General features: G+C 46.1%; 1 long non-coding RNA gene across 1 annotated transcript; it reads left to right on the top strand.

Annotated features, from left to right (window-relative positions):
* The first annotated feature begins 5,790 nt into the window (after positions 1-5,790).
* On the top strand, positions 5,791-19,274 carry LOC124804864. Its single transcript, XR_007017376.1, has 6 exons — positions 5,791-5,835; positions 7,612-7,722; positions 8,291-8,427; positions 9,797-9,861; positions 17,948-18,031; positions 19,116-19,274. It is a non-coding gene; the product is annotated as an uncharacterized LOC124804864 (long non-coding RNA).
* Positions 19,275-20,061: the final 787 nt, after the last annotated feature.

The following is a 20,061-nucleotide window of genomic DNA, read 5'->3' as shown; positions in this document are numbered from 1 at the left end:
TAAAACAACCAATTGTGGATAAAACCTCTAAAACTGATGCACATTGTGAGAAAGGGCCCTACAAAACGACACTCATCCATTTATTTCCAACCCACTTTCCATCGCTTTTACAATCACATTATCTCACATGCCCTATACAATTGGAAAAGAGTGAGACGTGCTTCTTCAGGTATTAAAGCAGAAGTAAAATGACAAAGGACCTAAAACGACTGTACAGTTATATGTGACTGGCTGATCACTTGCGAAAACCATAGCTGCGGCAGTCACCCTGTTAACACAATGGAATGACGCACCCGTATGTGCCATCTCAGAGCCACTGTAGATGCCGGAGGAGGCAGCTCTGAGTACAAAATTTCGCACCCTATTCAGCATCAAATCATCTGCAAATTTAATTATGTATTCTTCCTATTCTAATATTTGGTTACAGGCTATCCTTCCTGATGTTGCTGTTTTAACGGGCGGCAGTGTACGTTGCGCGCAATAGAAATACGTTACTTCAACTTCAGTTATAACTCAGAGTTATTCCAGTGTACGGGAGTCCATCTGTTACTGACCTTAAACGTGCACTTGAACTAATAAGCAATTAAATGAAATTATAATACAGAATTCGGCCGGAAAAAGTATCCAGTACTTGCGAGACTATTTACTACGAGTGAATTGCATTACTTTTGCTACAAAGCAATTTATAAATGCTAAGTTCAGTGATTAGTTAAGTATCACTGGACCTCCCGTGAAGCAAACAGGCGATTACAGTATCATTTTAAGAAGGGGGCGTTCGCTGCCATTTCTAGTAGCAAAAGGTGCTCGCGGTGTCACATCGAATCGCACCCGCGGATTGCATCTTCGGTGCTGCCATCGAACCGTGTTTATCTTAGCTTTGTAGTATCTGACAGAAAGAGGAACCCGTCCAATCTAGTTTTCTTTCTGGGTGACCTGCCTTCTGGCTGTTTTGATTGCCTCTTCTGTGTCTTTGCTACTGTTTGAGCCTGTGCCAACACGACAACATATCGTTAAGTTAGCTCAGAGGCCATAGCGCTGCTTAGCTTTTACTGTTTGCCTTTCTTAACTTTTCCAAGGTCAGATAGCGATGAACATCTTTCTTACCTACCTCATTGCTACTGCCACACGGAGCTGAATAATACTTCGAGAAACATTACATCATAAATATGCCGAAACCTAGTTCAGTCCCAAAACGTTACTTAATGTGCATTCTCGGGACAACAGCTGTCTTTGGATCTCATGAAACGCAAAGTCCTACTAGATGATGGACATAACAATTTAAGCATGGAGAAACACAGCACCCTAGCCTTTCGCCGCAGCTGCACCTAATTTCGCATCTGGTGAATCATTAGGTTCCAACAAATGGTAGACGTACAAAGCTGTCATGGAGCAAAAAGGCACACTGAACTTTGTTGTGTGCTTGTCTTTGCACTTGTGAACCACACTATTTGAACAAATAGAGGTGTACTCAATTACCATAAAAACCACAACACAGTTATCTCAGTACGTGTGCCCGGCTGTAAGGCTGTTGAAGTGTGAGTTTCCAAGAAAGAGGGGATGTAATCAAGTATCATCGTGTATCACAGCACAAAAAACTTCAGTAGATGTGCCTACTTCAAGTCTTGTGAACAAAGAGGCTTCAAGAAACAGTGGATGTACCATATCAGCATGGAAGATCACAGCAGAATGATCTTCTGTACACGCACCCTACTTCTAATCCGGTGGAACATGAGACTCCAAGTAACTTCGGACCTACCTAGTCGCTACAGACGTGAACAGCATCCTGAGTTTCAGTTCAGGAGTTGGCTTCAGATTTGGTGATCCAAGCGATTCCAAGACATGCGTGACGTACACAATTCGTCATCCAGGAAAAACAGGACCTCTGAACACCAACACCTGCACCTTTCGTCTATTATAGTGATTTCTGAGATCCCAGTAGATAGAATACCACAAAACTCCGAGTTTCTATGTGTGAGCGTTCCTTTAGATATGCTGAAACTCAAGCTTCCAAGAAGTGGGTGCCATATACTACTACCATGGAGGAACACAAGCACCCTAAACTACAATACATTTATACCGCTTCAGATATGGAGAAGCACCAAGTTCCATTAACGTAGGACATACACAGTTACTAAACCGGAAGACATTACACACAATTCCTGTACATGTGCCTAGCTTTGGATCTGATGCACCCGTAGGTTCTAAGAAATGGGGGACGTATGCCATTACCATGGAGTAATACTGGAATCCTTAGCTTCATTGCCTGTGCTTGACTTCAGATTAGGTGAACAGCAAGATTCCAAGATACAGGCTCTTACCAAGGAGCAACATAGCACCCCGACGTAAGTACGTCCTTTTAGTTTCGGCTCTGGGCAACCGTGAGGTTGCCATGTGGGAACACAGCACAGTGAGCTTCGATATGTATGCCTGGCTTCAGATGTGAGGAATCTCTAGATTCCAAGAAACAGTTGGAGTACCAAACGGCCTTAGTAGAACGCAGCGCGCTGTACTTCAGTACATGATGCATTACATATACAGCTTTATCCTCGCATTTAGCAAATTTTGAGATGCAAAATGAACGGAATGATGAAATCATGCGCAATGTACTTGATGTAACGAAAAGGAGTAACTACGATTTTACAAAAGATAAGTAGATCCAGATTTAGTTCATCAGTTCTATAAGCATAGAAAAAATTTAATCAATGTCTCTGTCATTCCTAAGTACACTGTTGCCGTAGTTAAAATTAAGGCACATAAAGGACAATTCAAACGGTTAAAATAACACACTAGAATAACGGAATCTTCATGCGTGCGTGAATTGTCCTGCAAATTAGCTAACATGGAGTGAGTGACATGGAGCTAAGCTTCTTGCATTCGTCAGTTTAAGTTGTCCTTGCAACTCGCTATTCACACTTCAGAAGTATTCAAATAGTCGTTGTCCGATGATACTCTGCTGAACAAGCTATTTTTGTAATCCTTCATACCAATATTATAATGTATAGAACCACAAGTAGCCTTCCCCCTTCTGAGTGTGATAGATAAAGATCTATTTCCTTCTTAAGAGAACTCCTTGGAGTTTTAGGCACTTCTCCTATTTCAGTTCTGTATTTATAATGACATAAAATAGACAAATTTATGACATTTGTAGCACTTTTTGTAACATAACCTCATACAAAACTGTATTCTGACCTTTTATTTACGCGTATATGGAATTTCATGTTTTATCTTCTACTTTTTATGGTATAAATAATTTATGTAAAATGAAGTATTGGGATTGTGGAGTAGTAATTCTAACAGAGGTCTGCAGGAAACCCAACGCATGTACTCTCTTCTGGAATTGCGCCGCCCTTGCTGTACGGTGCTACTAGAGAGGAGCGCCTCGTGTATCTTGCTTTCTGATCTATCTATGTATGGATGTGAAATCATTGCATTTACGCGATGTAAAAATGGAACCTTTGAATAATAATAGATACTAGCTTTTAAACTGAAGGGTCTGAGAAACGACAGGTGCAGCTTGCAGCGACAAGAGCAACAAACGTAATAGGAGAATTGTTGCTTATTCTATGTACATTCTTAATATTCATTAAATATTCCGTCGGTCTTTGTAGGAACTGAGACATATTAAGTACTTAAACACACAGTAACAATGTTCAGCATAAACGTAAATTTAATAGTTCGTTATGAACGAGCTCTCGGCTTCCTAGATTGTAGTGTAGGCAACATTCAGAGGTGATAGCCAAGACCAAAACAAGAAAAACAAGTTCCTAGTAAACAAGGACCCTAAAATTCATACCTTAAGAGGTATGAGCGCATGTTCGTCTTAGATACCGTGAGACGCATTTTTCTACCGCAAGATCTTTGCTTCCTATGTTTTTAGAGGACTTAGTATGGGCCAAAACAAGGATATCCATTGACTATGGACTTTAAAATGCGCATCTTGAGAGCTATGGACATTTGTTCAGTGGACGTTACGTGTTTCATAGTATGGAAAATGAACAAGTGACCATACCCCTTAGAGATGTAATTTAGAGTCGTTTACGTGACATTATCTTCATGTTTTGGTTCATACTACCACCTCTGAAATCTCCCTCCCCTACAATGTTAGTACAAATAGTGCCGGCACATGTATTGCAGTCAGTGATATCAGGACGATTTTCACATATAACTTTCAATTCGGTTGTTTCATGACGAGGGTCCATAATCTGAGATTGATACATTTATCTTCCTACATCATCCCTAAAAGTTTGTAGTACCATGTGTAAACATAGATAATGGAAGTACATGCCTTGACCTTCATTCAGCTGCGCAATAGCAACTACGTCTACGACTGTATAGGAATTTAATCCTTACACAACGCTTCACTTGTGGAGTATGAACTGAAAACGAATTAATTTTACTGTAACAATTTGGCCAACACACAAAAAATGGTTTCATTTTAGAAAATAATCATGGGAAGTCGTTAACAGCTACGTTCGAAAAATAATCCATAAAATACCATTAGGGTGCAAATGACAGAGATGGTACAGGAGTAATTCTACATAAGGTTCGAGTAGCCGGAAGCGCAAATTTAGTTGTTTATAGACATCAGCAGTTTACTACCTATAGCATCATCTTAATGTCAGTTATGAAAGTGACGACTTCAAATCTCAGTGCATGCGTTATAACAGCGCTCAAAATTTTGCCGCACTCTCTAATATTCATGTTATCTGTGACACAATGAAGGATGCTGCTAGAACTCAATCGGTTCCTTTTCTTTTTCTATTGGTACTGATACGCCAGCGGCTTTAAGCAATGCCTTATGAATTAATCTGCCGTGGACACATCACAGCCGATTATATATTAGTTTTCAAGGTTTCATCACCAGCGTCGATGCAGAGACACAGTCAGTTCAGAAACCCATACCCCACATCCATTGTTTAGCCAAGATCACATGCAATGCGCTTCTCAGACCATCCTACCTTATATCAAATAAACCAGGTTCTGACTGAACAGTCTGTACCGTTACGATCCGCTAGAACTGAGCCAGTGTAAGAAAATCACAATATTTGCCGAATACTGGAAAGGAAAGCCACTAGAATATCAAATGTTTCCACGAACCTTACTGCAGTAAGTCACTTCTACGACAGTCTTTTGTTTACTTGAGACAGTACGAATATCAGTTAACAGCTACAAAATTTCAAATTTCAATATTTCTGTTCTGTTTAAGCTCGGCTGGTTGAGCTTGCTAAAGTCCGACAATCATTTAGCATCGTGTTCTCTGAGGATACTATCCAGGATTAGCAGAAGGAACGTTAGTTATTGGAACACGCCCTACACAACTTCCCAATTGTCATAAAATATTTATCACCAGATATCTGTTTTATATTAAGATGAAGCGACATACGAAATATAACTAGATGCACTCAAAATTCCTGTGCAGTGAATAGACTTATTTCCTTCAATAAGACCTTCGTTAGTTGGAAAAACTACATTGATTATCGTTGAAACTATATGCTTTTTACTGATTTTCAGTTACATAAGAAACACTAATCAAATGCATTTTGTCATTGGCACGTGAAATTAATTAACTTGCCTTGTGACTCGCTTTTTTATTCGACTTTCACATGTGCGAATATAAGAAAGCTGCGAGATGTGTCACATGTCGTTGTTTGTTCAGCAGATTAGCAGCTAGTTCTACGTATTAAGAAGTAATTAAGTATCACTTTGTCTACTCCTTTCACAGTGTACATAGGTGCCTCTGATACAAGTCCGCCCCCAGGCAGCCTTGAACAGAATCGTATTTAAGGGAGACGCAGGTCTAGATTGTCACATAACGACATCCCACACGGAACAGCTGTAAGTATCCAAACATCTAACACATACTCCTTCGATTTTTGAAAAAAGTAGCATTTACTGTGCCCTCTGTAGAAAGTGAATATTAACTACTAATTAGAAACAGGGGGTTACCTGTTATTTAGAAGAGTAAACTCCAACAATCTATAACTATTTACCGTGTGATAGTTAATGTTTGCAAAGTAGAATATTTCACAACTATAGCTAATGTTTGCAAAGAAGAAAATTTCACAACTAGTAAATCCCACTGCCGACTATTTAAGGAATCGAGCTCCTATACATAAATTGCCGTATCTCCTGAACCATAAGTCGCATAATTATAGCACATGTCACCTACTTTGCTTGGTACATGTAGTTACCATCTGCAGAATGTGTTGCGAGTAGAGGTAGTGATAAAGAAGTAAAAAACTAAAACGTCATGCTTGAGGCTGCTGTTTTAGCATACCAGTGGCGGAAATGTGGAAATCAATAAGTGTTCTGATATCACAGATACTGGGTGAATGTCGTCTGGGTAATCTACGCGCCGTGTGTTACCTCGGCTTGAGACATATACATTTTTTATAACTTTTTATTTGATTCAGGCAGTTAAGCCCTTAGTGCAAGATTATTCCTCTCATAAGCACTGTGAGAAACTCTGGTTGCCGTTTACGAAGTGTCACTGATAAGTAAGATATTATTCGAAGCTGAATGAATACTGATATAGCATAACAGTTAAGACTGCTGCTCGTAAAACGCGAGACATCTAGGTTAAGACCAGCCTCGGCGTATTCCCTCCAGGACGCAGTGAAATATAACGAATTCTGTAATACAAAATGTTGCTTCTCTTAAGCCAACGAGAGCATTTAACGGGTCTGCAGCCTTTGTAGTTTGTGGGCAGTGGACAGTCGTGCAATGGCTTCAGTACCTTTCGCCCACCCCTCAACAATGGGCTTTGCATTGTCGGCGGAGAAAGCTCCACAACCAGTACTACAGTTCAGTGTCGATCCGTCTTACATATGACGAACTCGGACGTTTCAAGCTCTGTGGGTAAGAATGGAATGTTCCAGTACCCGCTCTGAACACCATAATGTGTTCAGTGGTTCCATAGACTCAGAATGTCATCTGAAACCTCTTTGCTAAAGACGTAGCGACTGATGTTTACCAGCGTACTGCTCTTCTCAGTTTAATTTTGCAGCTCGTTCCTAATTTAGCACAGCGTTCCCTTGTCGCAGATAAGACGGCACTACTTTCATTCCGTGTTGACCTTCTTAATCTAACTTTAATCACTTGATGTGTAAACATATTATCCACGTCCTTCCAATATGGATATATTCGAGACATTATTTGTTGGTATTCCAGGCATCATAAACTGTAATATCCGTTTTTACCTGGAGTAACGAACAGCTTCTTTTGTTGCGTAATGATAAATGCTAAAATTACAACATACACGGAATGATTCAGCTGCCCCTACCCATGAGTTTTATGTAACCTGCAACGCCTTCGAATATCACGCATTCGAAGGAGGTTTCTTTTTAGTAACTGAAAAACTGTATCTTCCAGCGGAAGCGTATCAGAACACAAAATTTACCTGCGTTAAATTTCCTACAAAAATGTGTTGCTCAATTTTACCGTAGGAATAACTGTTTTCGCGTAGCAAGTGAGAGAATAAGATAATCTCGAGTGTACTTTTTAAAGGCATTGTGGCTTTCATAAAACCCATAGGCAGGGACAGCTGAATCACCATGTTTATCTTATATCCCATCACTTTCTATAAAAAGTAAGCGTTAACTTTGCCGACAGATGTTTTCGCTGCTACTCCTGGTGCTGCCTTTGCTGGCGGAGGGTGCTTCCACAGAGAGTGTGGGTTGTGTACTGCCAGCTGCCTCCACTGAGACGTTCTACATGACTACCGTAAGTTATCAGCAGTAGAGAAAAGGTATCATGCAAACTTACATATATTGTACTTATGATTACTTTACATCTTGTTAAAAGCAGTCTATTAGTGTCGTTATGGCAGGAGGAAATAAGATTCATAGATTACGTATGACAGTAGAAAAGTAATTGCTGTAAATTAGGGAAACGTATTCTCAGACAACTTCTCCGTAACAGAACTAACTAAAATCTTAAGTCAGAAACTCACTGAATTGACAGCAATATGATACTGAAATTAAGGTTTTTTTTTTTATATATCTATGATATTCCAAACTCAGTCAGTGTAACGTATACCTCAACCTAGCTGTAACGTTACAAATGTACATCTATTTCTGTTGTATTGGCGTAGTTAAATCATTCCCCAGTTTTGTCTGTTGAGTTTCGTTTTCACCCCTAGTCTACTTGCTGTCAAGGTTATTTTAGTCTTTAACACTATGGCTATATAGTTGCACTGGATCAGCGTGTAAACCCTCCAATTTGTACACTAGAAAAGTTATCGTCACATGCTGTGACCACTGTACTTACAAGCTCCACTGTGGAACCATAGGAGGAGAAGCCGTGGTACCAACAATACCAGTAACAGGTACCCGGCCTGTTTGACCTGGGCTGCGTTACTTATGTCCAGTCGCCTGGGGAGAGCGACACCAAGATGTACCTTACTGGCAACTTCAGCAAAGCGCCTCTGTAAGTTACTAGGTTAACCTGCTGTAAGTTAAATATCGTATCTACACTGGTTACAATGGTTGGATTCTGTTGGATCACGGTAAATAAGGGCAATTAACCTCTTTTCTTGGGAGAGCTTCATTCGTTACTGACGGAAAATAATGCATTCCACTGGAAGCAATGGAGACGGAAATCTTTACCAATGTAAATAATGTCTGTGACACTGGAAATTTCGAAGCAGACGTTGACAGTTATTCCTTCAACGTAATAAAATCATTTTGAATACAAAAAAGGGTTTTAGTCGCTACCGAGATATACATCTACCCGGTAGGATTGGCCAAATATTATTGTTTCATGATGAATGTCATACTTTCTAAGCAGTCCACATATTTTGTAGTAGCAGGTATGTAGTACAGTTATAATATGCCAGGAAGTTCCAGTTTGTGTATTAAAAGTTTTAATCTATCAGAAATTTTCAGTCTGGGTATTTAATTTTCTAATTCTCTCAGCGACATGAAGTTATATCGTAAGGAATATGCAGCTAATAGCAAGTTAAACACCAGAAATAAGAACGAGGCAATCCTTTTACAAGGGTATTGCGTATTAATATTTAACATGCTTTCGGTTTTTCAGCTCTTGTCATTATGTTCCTATGGAACAGCCTGCATTGTAAGTAGTTCTGGCCAGGGAAAGGATGACACTTATGACTTGCGAAGTATACTTTGCTAGAAGGTCTACTGCTTCGTTTGACTCCGGAATATGTCCAAAAATATTCCGATTTATGTGAAGACTTGAAATACCGACTTGGTCTTCTCCCGGAATTTTCAATCTTTACACCTGTAATGCAGCTGCTTGGAAAAAACAGAGCACATACTCTGTGACTTTATCCGAATATTCAGTGATAGATGATAATAAATTGTAAAATTTTTGAAGGTAAAGTATTTTCATTCTTCTGATCTTTTATTTGCATGCTTTCTTCACTTTGTTAGACTTTTCTTTCCGCACTTTTTTAATATGATTTACTGGCTGTCGTCTAGCTCTGTTTGTTAGAGGATTACTTGCGAAGGACAAGATCTCGAATTTCTGATCCAGTTCAGTGTGCAATTTTAGGCTGTCACGAAGTTTCACCATGAAAATTGCACGTGACATGATATAATTCTTTATTCGCTTCGTAAATTCGTAAACACATTATAACGATCATACAAAAAGAAATGCAACACACGTTGTGTGCAGCACTGGCTGGAACGACTTCGGAATTCGTTAGTGCTGATTTCAATGAAAAGGCTACACCCTAGAAACATTTCCAAATTTTAGCACAGCGAATGTCAGTACATTACGCATGAGCATGGTATAAACATTCAACTTACATGTACTGTTCTCTTTTTTTCAGATTTCCTCTGAACAGCTCTGTGTCAGTCACTGGAAACAAGCTGGACAAGGTCTATGATGGCGTTTGTAAGTGCAAATTCATACTTCCAAAATTTAAAGGCATATTTTTGTTGGTAGAAGAGGGGTCGTCGAACCACCTTCACAATTCTCTATTATTCCATATTTTCGTTCGTAGAAGAGGGCACACGCATTACTCTTACTTCGGAACAAACTAATTTTTGTAAGCGTATGCTTCCGCGGCCGTTGTCTTCTTCAATAAAATTCTTCAGGGTATCAGACCGCATCGTCATAATTTAAATTTCGGCCGGGATTGCAGCTAGCCTTCATCAGGGCCTTACGTTAACTGGCCGGAAAACTTCAGATGGAAGACTGGGATAAAGTCGACAGGTTAACCTTTCAGCAAGCATCAAGGACCAGCAATAGTATTACCAACCGCCAGATGAGAAAGTACGACAAACTACAACAGAAAGCCACGGACGAAACATTGACGCTGGACAGGCGACGGACAGTGGTCAACCTCTCCAGCCACACCTTGAGCGTAGCAACTACAGCAATTCTGGCCAAGGGGATGAATTTCGCAGTCGCACCTAAGCGAGTTCCAAAAGAAGATATCATAGAATCCGTAGAGGCTTCGGTACGTCATCTGCCACAGGCCGAGGCGGAGAAGATCCGGCAGGAAACGGTCAGAGTTCTGAATAAAGCAAAGCCACCGAAGCAAATCATCAACGCTGAGGAATACCATGCCATCAAGGAACTTAGGGACAACACCCACTTAGTAGTGGTACAGGCAGATAAGGGCAACGCCACTGTAGTCTTGGGCACAACTGATTACAACAAACGAATGGAAGATATTCTCGCAGAACCTATCTACAAGAAACTTCAGGGAGATCTGACGGCCAAGGTAATCAAAACGACGCAGGCACTGCTCAAGCACTCTAGAATCAACTTCGACAAGGCCAGAAGATTCATCCCGCAAGTGACACAGGCACCAAGGATATATGGTGTACCGAAGGTACACAAAACCGACTTCCCCTTAAGGCCCATAGTAAACAGTATAAATTCGCCGACCTACTACCTAGCGAAAGAACTGGCACCTAGGCTCCGACACCTAGTGCATCAAACCGAGTCCTACGTTAAGGATTCCACTCACTTCGTGTCTCTCCTAAAGGAAATACGTGTTACGGACCAAGATCTGATGGTTAGTTTCGACGTCAAATCCCTATTCACGAATGTCCCAGTGTCAGACACTTTGAACATCCTAGAAGAACGCGTGGCACCTGATATATGTGAGCTTGTGCGCCACTGTCTGACGACCACCTATTTCAAGTGGAGAGGTCAATTTTATGAACAAACTGACGGTGTAGCTATGGGCTCACCCCTATCGCCTATCGCAGCAGAAATTTTCATGGAGGCATTTGAGGAAACAGCCCTCCAGTCCGCACCATTACGTCCAAATTGTTGGCTTCGCTATATCGATGATACTTTCGTCATCTGGCCCCACGGAGAAGAGGAGTTACAGAACTTCCACAAGCACCTTAACCAACTTTACAATGGAAACAGAGAAGAATGGGGTGCTGCCTTTTCTCGACGTGGAAGTTGATCGAAAACCTGATGGTAAACTTGGCCACAAAGTGTACAGGAAACCAACCAATACGGACAGGTACCTTCACGCCTCCTCCCACCATCACCCCACGCAGAAGAAGTCCGCCCTGCACACGCTAACAAAGAGAGCATATCAGACATGCTCGGTTCTACCAAGGATGCAGTTGACAAACTACACACAGCTGGCGTGTATGAAATTGGTTGTGCGTGTGGATTAGTCTACATAGATGAGACGGGACGTCCGATTAGCACAAGGCTCTCGGAACATGAAAGATATATCCGCCTGAAACAACACACTAAGTCAGCAGTGGCGGAACACCGAGACGAGTGCGGGAAACCAATATTTTTTCAAGAAGCCCGCGTCCTGGCGAAACAGCCTCTCACTTTCAAAAGAAAGATTAGAGAGGCGATAGAAATAGCCAAAAGACCCGCCAACATGAATAGAGAGGACGGGTACAAGCTTCCGAGGTCTTGGCTGCCTGCAATAGCAGGGCTACGGAGCGGCGGCAGAGCCGTGGCGGCCCATGCAGACACGCGGAGAGCCGCAGTAGTGGTCGCGAGCACACAAAGCAATCGCACGCTGCAGCCGGCTTCTGGACAGCATGGAAACAATGTGACGTCACAGCCATCACCTGTTCGCTATTCGTCCGTCTCCTCCAATGGGGTGGATTAATATAAAGACCAATAGAAAACAGCTATTTCAGCCAATGACAGATAATAAAGGAAACACCAATAAAGCATACCTTTCACCCCTCCTCCTCCTTCTTTTACAGCCAATCAAGTAACGACACGGTTTTCTCGTGCAGCTATTTAAGGAACCAAGTGTGTTCATTTAGCAGCATCTCCGGCGGTACACCGCAAGGTTACCGCCCTTCGATAGTGCCATTTTCGCGCTAATCGATGTGCTAGGGGTTCCAGGTGCCAGCCAGCCAGCCAGCAGCAGCAGCAGCAGCAGCAGCAGCAGTTCCCGGTCCCGGCCTGCAGCAGTGGTCCCGCAGCCAGCCAGCCAGCCAGCCAGCCAGCCAGCCCGCCAGCCAGCCAGCCAGCCAGCCAGCCAGCCCGCCCGCCCTCCGGTGGCAGCAGCAGTCCAGCCAGCAGCAGTCCAGCCAGCAGCAGTCCAGCCAGCAGCAGCAGCCGCCGCCGCCGCCGCCCCGGCCCCGTCCGCGGCAGCAGCGTCCCTGCCTCTCGCCGTCGCCGTCGCCGTCGCCGTCGCCGTCGCCGTCGCCGTCGCCCAGTGTGTGTCCTATCCCTTTAGTGCTGTGTTTTTTCTTTCTTCTTCTTGTCATCATGTCCGCCCCCACCACCACCGTCACTACTACCACCACCGCCATCGTGTATACGTCCCCTTCCGCCGCCTCCACCACTATCACTTGGTGTGCCCAGTCCCACCCCCCTCCTTCCATCCCTCCCCTCCTCTCTATCCCTTCGCCCTCGCTCTTTGTCGCCCCCTCTCCCGCATCTTCCTCTCGTTCTGATCCTTTCCCCCCACTCCCCCAGCCTGTCACTGCAGCTCCGGCTAGGGTGGTGGCCCGTCGGGCCACTGCCCACGCCCAGCTCTCCCCGTCGCCATCGCCATCGCCATCGCCATCACCGCCGCCACCGCCACCACCGTCATCATCGTCACCATCACCATCACTGCCACATTCGCCTGCACCGTCACAGTCACTTTCTCCGGCGCCGACTGCTGCGTCCGTGCCGGGACCTGTCCCTTCCCACCACCTCCCCATCGTTCCCATCCCTCCTGTCACCACCCGCCCATCTGCCGCTGTCAAACGCCCTAGTGGCGCCTCCACTTCCTCTGCTCCTAAAAAGGCTCCACCCCGCCCGCCATCCCCACCCCAAAATGCCATGGACGTCTCCCCACCAGGCCCCGCTCCCTCCTCCTCCTCCTCCTCCTCCCCACCCGGTCTCTACAAATATCTCCTGTCCCGTCCCGATCCTTCCTTCCTCGAGGCCCGGAATCTCTCCCTCCTCCTCCGCCAACACTTCCCTGGCGCCCCCATCTCTCTCCTTACTCCCAGACGGGATTCTGTTCTTATCTCCTCCCCCAGCCCAACCCTCCATACTGACATCCTCTCCCGCCTCCCCATCACCCGTTTTGGTCCTCACGCCTCCCTCACCCCTGCTCCCTCCCCATCTCCTACCCGCCAACCCCAACCCCCGCGTCGCCCGCCGACCCTCACCGCCGTGATCACTCGGCTTAGCCCGTCGATCACGGAGGAGGAGGTGCTGGCGGAGCTGAAGGCCCATCCCACCCTGGAGGTGCGGGCGGTCCGCCGCATTTTCAACGCGACCGGCCCCACCCGCCTTATGCGGGTTTTCTCTGAGGACGCCCCCTCCATTGACCGTCTCCTGAAGGAGGGTGCCCTCCTCTTCAATCAGCGGTACAAGGTCGACCCCTCCCGTTCCCCCCCTCAATCCCTGCGCTGCCAGAGATGTCTGCGCTACAATGCACATCCAACAGCAGAGTGCCGCGAGGCCCCCACCTGCCTGCATTGTCGGCAAGCGCACTTCCTCCGGCAGTGCCCCAACCTCCAATCCCCTCCCTCCTGTAATACCTGCAGCCTCCCCCACCCCACCTACTCCCAAAAGTGCAAAGCCCGACCCCCTCCCACCACTCCTGAACTCACCGTACCTGTCCGTCCCCTGGACACCCCCACCCCTCCTGGCAATTCCCTTCGTCCCCCCCCCCACTGCTGAGGACATCATCAGGTTCCTCACCATTGTCCTTCAAAACGTCCATCCCTTTCAGCGCCCCCACACCTTACAACAGATCTCCCTCGCCGCCCGTTCCATATTCCACCTTAAAATGTACGCCACCTTTTCCAATAACCAGGCCCATTTCACCTTCTCCCGCCTTGACACCCTCGTATAAGTCCTTATCATGGCGCGACAGCATCGTATCCTTTTCAACAATATCCGCTCCCTTCCCGCCAACAAGAACCTCTTCCTGCACACCCTTGCTACCCACCGTGTGGATGCCTTCCTCCTCAATGAAACCTTCCTCCAACCCCACCACTCCATCCACACCTCCCCCTATCTCCTCCACCGCTCCGATAATCCCCTCCCAGTTGCGCGTGGCGGAGTTGCCATTGGCCACCACCGCCAGATCCCCGTTCGGCTCCAGCCTCTCCTTCCCGACCCCACCGAACACCTGATCCTTAGTCTCTTCTTCCCCGGCCTTACCATTACCTGTGCCACCATCTATGTCCGCCCCAACGCCCCTCTTCCTTTCGACTTCCTCTCCCACATCGACCGTACCTTCTCCTCCTATGTGATCGCCGCCGACCTCAACATCCATAGTCGCTCCGCTGCCCAGTTACGGCGGTGGCATCGGTTCCTCTCCTCCCTTCAAGGCGACCTCATCCCCATCCCCCAGCACACTCGTCCCGAATCCAACTCCACTCCCGATGTTATCCTCTCCTCCCCCAACCTCCTTGGTCGCATTACGGTGGATGTCCTGGAGCCTATTGGTAGCGACCATCTCCCTGTCCTCCTCACCGTTTCAGACGGCCGTCGCCCCCGCCCCGACCCTCGTCATGACCCTCCCCCTAAGTACATCCATGACTATTCCCGTGCCAACTGGAATGCCTACCGGGATACCCTCTCCACTCAGGTCGATAGCCACCCTCTCGCCTACCGCCGTCCCGATGATGTCACCCATGCCGCCTCCTTTCTCCAGCAGACCTTGTCTGAGGCCGTGGAGGCCCACGTCCCTACTATTGCCATCCACCCCCACCGTCCTCCCTTACCCCCACAGGCCGTCCTCCTCCTCCGTGAATCCCGTCGTCTCTACCGTGCCTTCCTCCGCACGCGTGACCCGGACACCCTACGACGCCACCGGCAACTACAGCGACACATTCGAAATTTGCTCGCGGCCAAGAAACGCCGGGACTGGCGACGGACATGCACCCGTTTAACTGCTACCCTCCCTATAAACTCGTCCAAGTTCTGGACCGCCTTCCGTCGCCTTACCGGAACTAAACCCTCCCCCTACTATCCTCTTCTCCACGATGATCACCCCTTCCCTGACGCCCTTAGTAAGGCCAATCACTTTGCCTCCTACCTGTCCGATGTGTTTTCCATCCCTGATGATCCCCAGTTCGATTACTCCCTCTTCCCAGATATCCGCGATCGAACTGACACCTCTGTCCCTCCCCTCGCTCCTGGTTTCCAGTACTTGGACAACATTCCACACACGGACATTAATGCCCCCATCACCACACAGGATCTCATCAATACACTCCGCACCAAACGCAACACCGCTCCTGGTCACGATCGTGTCACCTACCGTCACCTTCGTGAAGCTCCTGTCTCTTTTCTCTCCACCCTGGCCAGGCTCTACAATGTAGTCCTGTCCACCGGTTACTACCCCGACCTGTGGAAAACCTCCCGTATCCTCATGTTCCTCAAACCTGGCAAACCGCCGTCCGCCGTCTCCTCCTACCGTCCCATCAGCCTTACCTCGGTCTTCAGCAAGGTCCTGGAATCTATCCTCACCCGCCGCATCCACCAGCATCTCCGCCAGCACCGCCTCCTCCCCGTTACCCAGTGTGGCTTTCGGCCGTCCTTCTCTTCCGACGATCTTCTCCTTCACCTCACTCATCTCCTTTCCGAACAGCTCAATTCCCGTCGCTCCGCAATCTTCCTCTCTCTTGACCTCGAATGCGCATATGACCGCGTATGGCATTCCGGTCTCCTCTTCAAGCTCCAAACCTTCGCCCTTCCCATTAACTACGTTCGTCTGATCGGTTCCTTTCTCTCCCGCCGTCCTTCCTATGTCACCATCCATAACACCGATTCCTACACCTTTTTCCCCTCCGCCGGTGTGCCCCAAGGCTCCGTCCTCTCCCCCCTTCTGTACTTGTTGTACACGGCGGACATGCCGCCGCCGTCAACCCCCGTCCACCTTCTCCAGTTTGCCGATGACACCGCCTTCCTTGCCCTTGCCCCCACCCTGCGACGCTCCCAACACCTTCTCCAATCCCATCTTGACCGGTTCACCGCTTGGTGCAACCAGTGGTTGCTCAAGGTCAATCCTTCCAAAACCCAGGCGATCATTGTAGGCAAAACCACTCCCTCCTTCCGCCTTCTTGATTTCTATCTCACCGTTTATGGCCGTCCCATCGCTCTCACCCCCACCCTTAAGTACCTTGGCGTCACCCTCGACCGTCGCCTCTCCTGGACTCCCCATCTCCAGACAATCCAAGCCAAGGCACGTTCCCGACTCCGTCTCCTCAAGCTCCTTTCCGGCCGAACGTGGGGTCTGGACCCCTCCACCATCCTCCACACCTATAAGTCCCTCATCAACCCTATCCTCTGTTACGCCCATCCCGCCTGGATCTCCGCCCCCCCTTCCTTTTATAAATCCCTCCAAATCCTTGAACGCCATGCTCTCCGCCTTGCCTATCGCATCCGTCTCCCTTCCCCCACGCGGATCCTGTATGACCTTATCCCCTTCCCCCACCTCCTCCTCTTCCTCGAAAGGATACAAATCCTATACACCTCCCGTAAACTCGATCCTCCTCACCCGCTCGTCTCCCCGATCCTCTCCCACCCCCGCCCGCTGCCGCGCCTGTACTCCCACGTCCCACCTGGTCTCCATCTCTCCACCCTCCTTACCCTCTCCCAAGGTGGTTTCCGCCAGCTCCCTCTCCCTGATGATGTCCTCGTCCCCTCCATATACCCCTCCTATCAACTTTGACCCTGCCCCCCCTCCCTCCTGGTGTCCTTTCCCTTCGGCACCCTCCCTCCTTTCTCTTCCCTTCCCTTCTCTTTCCTTTTCCCCCATCCCCTCCCTCCCCCCTCTTCTTCCGGGCTTCCCCTCCCCCTTCCTCTCTCCCCCCTCTTTCCCCTGCCCGTGGCGTCCCTGCTCTCCCCTCTCGCTTTCCCACTCCCCCTCCTCCTCCTCCTCCTCCTCCTCCTCTCTTGGCAGGTCCCCGGACTCGCACACGCCTCGTGAACTTTCGCGCGCCGGAGATCATCGCCCTCGTTTTAGTGTCTGTGCCGTCGTGTCTGTGCCTCAGTGTTTTTCGCCGTCCACGCTCCTTCGTTCACGTGTGTCATCTACCTCGTCAGTGTTTGTGCCCAGTGCCGACGGTTTTTCTTGTTTGTTTCATCAAGTGTGAACGGCTTCATGTTTTTTAACTATTGTACCTCCTGTTTTTTAAACCGCCATTCTGTTACTTGTCTGTCTCCCTTTCTTTTTTATTGTACTGCTTATGGCTGAAGAGCGGGGTACACTGTTCCGCTGCCAGCCCACCTTGTATGGGGTGTCCAAATTACAATAAAGAAAAAAAAAAAAAATTCATTTAGCAGTTAACGTAAGGCCCTGATGAAGGCTAGCTGCAATGCTGGCCGAAACGTTGGCGCATTTTAAATTATGACGATGCGGTCTGATACCCTGAAGAATTTTATTGAAGGAAACTAATTTTTCTTTATCTTATTCCTCTGGAGGAGCTAGACACAGATGTTGCAGCAAACAGTAATTCTAACTGGCACGATCTGTAGACATGTGTATAAGTTGATATGTATCTTCTTCTCTTTCCAGGAGAATCTCTACTGAGCGGACCATACAATGTAGTGTACTCGCACGAGGATTTCATCATGGACCACTACTGCTTTCTCGGATATGGTTAGTCTCTGTCATCTACTGCCTCTAAAAACCTCTGCAATATTTTGTGGGTCATGATCGAGCAATGACGACAGTTTCTCATTTCGGTGTGTGAGGGTGAAGGGAAAAAAAGATTCCTCGAGTGATTCTGTGATCGTCTCACTACTCAATGTTTTAACTTGTATTTGCAATAGATGTTTCTATCTTTTTACAGTACATTTTTCTCAGTTCCATAGAGACGAACACTACCAAAAAGCAAGTTCTTAAACTTATATATATATCCCATGATGAGCTAAACTGTGTATTATTTTCATTGCCTGCTGAAGGTATCCCCATTTAAACTTAGTATAGTAGTAACACTATTTCCAGTTGTAGCATATACGCGGTAGGAAGCGTCTCTTGTCTCATGATTTTGTTAATACTGTCATGTCACATTCGGTATTGATCTTCCGACCAGTTTCACTGACGGAGAGGAGCAGTGGAAACAAGATGGACACTCTTCTGCTAGCATGCTGGATCAAATCGACATCCTGCCATTCATATTATGGACATTTAGATCTCCCTAAATCTCTTAAAGCAAATTTCCGTGCTTATGCTCGGACTCTAATAAACTTGTCGTCAACAAGACGTTAAAATTTAAGTTCTACTTTTTACCTTCCAAACCTATTTTCAGTTAACAAACGTTGTGCTATAATTTATCTGAAATGTTGGAAAGCATTATCGTGTTATTCTAGTGTGTTCTACCCGGCATAACTCCAGTCAGCGAGCTAATTCATTAAATTCAGAGCCGGTCGGTGTGGCCGAGCGGTTATAGGCGCTACAGTCTGGATCCGCGCGATCGCTACGGTCGCAGGTTCAAATCCTCCATCGGGCATGGAGTGTGTGATGTCCTTATGTTAGTTAGGTTTAAGTAGTTCTAAGTTCTAGGGGACTGATGGCCTGAGAAGTTGAGTCACATAGTGCTCAGAGCCATTTCAACCATTAAATTCAGGAAATCTATGATAATCTGCAAAATTTGCATATTCTGTAAAGATTCATGATACTTTTAATCCTATCCGACAATTCGCCGGTGCAAAATTGCGTAACGCGAACGTTCCTGTTACAGAAATGGCTCAAATCTTCACAACTGTCAAGGAACCCAGCGACGAGTTGATGGAGCTGATATGGGAAGTTGTCAGTAATCACACTGAAGTGGACAAGTCTAAATTTAAGAAAGTGGTCTGTTAATGCTGTACTTCTGATAAATAAATATTAATGAAGCACATTTTGAAACAGTCTTTCGTTCTCACCCTAATGTCAAGATCCATTTTTCCTAGCAACAACAAATTAATAACGTTAAATTGAAAGTACAATTCTGTACCATTTAAGTATATTATTAAACATAATTTCTGGCTTAACATATTTCAGTCTCGTATGTAGAAAGACGTTAAAACAAACGGCATCCAGAACAGGGTACGGAAAATTTACTTTTACGTACAGATAGAATGTATGTACGTCAAATCGAACAACGTAAGATAGGGAGCTTTATACAGGAAGTGTCTTAATACATTTTTTTAGTACGTTATTATTTCCATGTCGCTAGCCTCACTAGCGTTGTATCTACGGTCCCATCTGAGAAGCTTGCGTATTACAAACCTGCTGAGATAGTGAGAGGTCACGTACTCGCATTGGGAAAACTTTCGAAGTTGTCTTCCATAATATACAAATCTTCGGTCAAGTGCAAAAGTTTCTTAACAACTAACGTGCTTTCTGATTCAGTGAACAAATGTTGATCTGTGGCAGTTGTAATAAACAATGAGATATGTTGAAAGTGTACTTCATAGCGTTGTCATTTCTCTTTCCCCTACCATTCCGAGACTTAGGTACATACTGAAGAAACAACGATTTACGATTCCTACTTTCAGGTGTGAAGTACTTTCTGTTTATGGGCTTCATCTTTCATCGCTGCTCTAACACATAAACTCGATTTTTGCAACGAACTATCTTCTATCTCCGAAAAACTGTCATACGAGTTGAATATTCTGATTACACAAGACAATTTACCTCTGCAC

The sequence above is a fragment of the Schistocerca piceifrons genome, chromosome 7 (genome assembly GCF_021461385.2).
Source record: "Schistocerca piceifrons isolate TAMUIC-IGC-003096 chromosome 7, iqSchPice1.1, whole genome shotgun sequence".
Taxonomy (NCBI): Eukaryota; Metazoa; Arthropoda; class Insecta; order Orthoptera; family Acrididae; genus Schistocerca; species Schistocerca piceifrons.
This window is presented reverse-complemented; position numbering and strand designations above follow the sequence as displayed.